The sequence below is a fragment of the Hoplias malabaricus genome, unplaced genomic scaffold, assembly GCF_029633855.1.
Source record: "Hoplias malabaricus isolate fHopMal1 unplaced genomic scaffold, fHopMal1.hap1 scaffold_49, whole genome shotgun sequence".
NCBI lineage: Eukaryota > Metazoa > Chordata > Actinopteri > Characiformes > Erythrinidae > Hoplias > Hoplias malabaricus.
The window spans coordinates 353183-355682 of NW_027101068.1; the positions used below are offsets into that span (position 1 = coordinate 353183).

General features: G+C 53.0%; 1 pseudogene; it reads left to right on the forward strand.

Annotated features, from left to right (window-relative positions):
- The window catches only part of LOC136684475 (28S ribosomal RNA), an 8428-nt pseudogene that overhangs the window by 3460 nt on the left and 2468 nt on the right, over window positions 1–2500 (forward strand).

Sequence of the window (2500 nt, forward strand, 5' to 3'; positions counted from 1 at the left end):
TAGAAGAGACACCACCCTCACCTCACGCACCGATTGGGCCCACCATACCCGACGGTGCATCTGTTCAGGACACCCCCTCGGGGGAGTTAGAGCAGACATGCTTGGTGGTGGAACTCCCGGACCAGGACATAGTCTGTAAGCTTTGTGGCGTGCGACCAGGGAAAATCACTCAGGCAGCAAGGCACTTTGCCGCCTGTCATAAGACTACTCTGGTGACGTACAGTTGTCGTAAGTGTGGCAGGGTCAGTGAGAACAGCCACTCCATCAGCACTCACTACCCTAAGTGCAAGGGGAGGGCAGAAGGAGTACAGGCTGATCAACTGGCCCATCGATGTGGTAGTTGCGAAGCGTCCTTTGCAACTAAGAGCGGGCTTAGCCAACACAAACGACACGTCCACCCAAGTGAACGGAATATGGAGAGGATCGCGGAGGTACGCTCCAAGAAGGTGAAGGGGGGTGCGACCTCGCTATGGAGTGCTAAGGAGGTGGAAGAGTTACTGAAGCTCGAGGAGAGATATGCGGGCGAGAGGTACATTAACATGGCGATCGCCAAGCATCTCCCCAGTAAAACTAGCGAGCAGGTAAGGGAGAAAAGACGTCGGCTTGTCAGGACCCCCATAAATCCGTCAGAGGATCATAGCGGTGATCTGAGACAGGAGATGCCAACGCCACCCCTGGTTCAGGGGATCGCCGAGAAATTGAAAGAGAGGGCGGCCTCCCTGGATCTTTCTCTGAGCGAGCTCGGCGGCAGTGGGGATTTGCCAAGGGAGGAGCACGAGTTGGGTGAGCTCGTGGAGGCTACGGCCTCGGCTTTGAGGGGGAGGCTGGGAGCTGGTGTCTCGAGTGCTCTGAGTCATAGTACTCCTGGTAGTAGGCAACGAGGGGCAGGCCGTGTTTTCAGAAACCCTCAGGGAGGAAACAGGGCGGCCAAGCGGAAGACTTATAGGAAACATCAGAGGATGTTCCTTAAGGATCCTGCAAGGCTAGCCAGTGAAATCCTTGATGGAGTGGAAGGAACAGAATGTCCAATCCCACTGGCCATTATAGAGCAAGCGTACAGGACCAGTTGGGAAGGGAATGTCAACTTTGCTGGACTAGGCCAATTTACATCATCAGGAGAAACGGACAACGAGTGCTTTGCAGAGCCAATCACGGCCAAATCTGTAAAAGCTGCCCTAGGCAAGATCAAGCGCGACACCGCCCCGGGCCCAGACAGGATCACAAAGCAGATGCTAAGTGACTGGGATCCGAAAGGCGAAAAACTGGCACGGCTGTACACCACGTGGTTGGTCAGCGGAGTGGTACCCAGGGCTTTCAAGGAATGTCGGACAACACTAATTCCTAAATCTACTGATCGGGAGGCGCTCAATGACGTGGGGAACTGGAGACCCATCACCATTGGATCAGTGATTTTAAGGCTCTTTTCTAAGATTCTGGCGGAGAGGCTGGCGCGTGCTTGCCCATTGAATCCTAGACAAAGGGGGTTCATCCGCGCCCCTGGGTGTTCCGAGAACCTAAAGGTTCTGCAAGGCCTTCTCGGACACTGCAAAAAAGAGCGGGGCCAGCTTGCGGTAGTGTTTGTCGATTTCGCGAAGGCTTTCGACTCCATCTCTCATGATCACATCCTGTGTGCACTGATGCAGAGACAGGTTGACCATCACGTGATTAAGCTGATCCAATCAGCTTATGTGGACTGCGTGACCAGAATCATTGTCAATGGGGACAAGACGGACCCCATTGAGATGAAGGTTGGAGTGAAGCAGGGAGATTCTATGTCTCCAATCCTCTTCAACCTGGCTATGGATCCCCTGATCCAAGCCCTCGACAACCTTGGAAGTGGCTATATGGTAGGAGGTACTAGGGTTAGTACCTTAGCGTTTGCAGATGATCTTGTCCTGATTAGTGACTCCTGGGAAGGCATGAGTGACAACATCGCTATCCTAGACACATTCTGCGAGAAGACGGGGCTTAGGGTTCAGCCCAAGAAATGTCACGGGTTCCTGATTGGGAAGGGAGTTACCTCCTTCACGGTCAATAACTGTAAGGCGTGGAGGTTGGGAAAGGAACCAATTCATCTCATCAGCCCTGATGAGATGGAGAAATATCTGGGGGCAAGGGTGAATCCTTGGGTGGGGATCACCAAGCCAGATATCCACACCCAGCTGAGGGAGTGGGTGACTAAGATCAACAATGCTCTTCTCAAACCAGTCCAAAAAGTCAGAATGTTGAATAACTTTGCAATTCCCAGGATGATCTATCTGGCTGATCACTGCGACTTTAGGGGCACAGCACTAGCCACTATGGATGGCACAATCAGGAAGGCTGTGAAGGAGTGGCTCCACCTACCTCAGTCAACCTGTAATGGCTTGCTATATTCTAGGCCTCGAGATGGTGGCTTGGGTATCCAGAAGTTAGAGGCCCTCGTGCCTTCCATCCAAGCGAGACGCCTATACCGGTTGCTGAACTCCGAAGACGGTATAGTGAGGGCGATAATGACAAG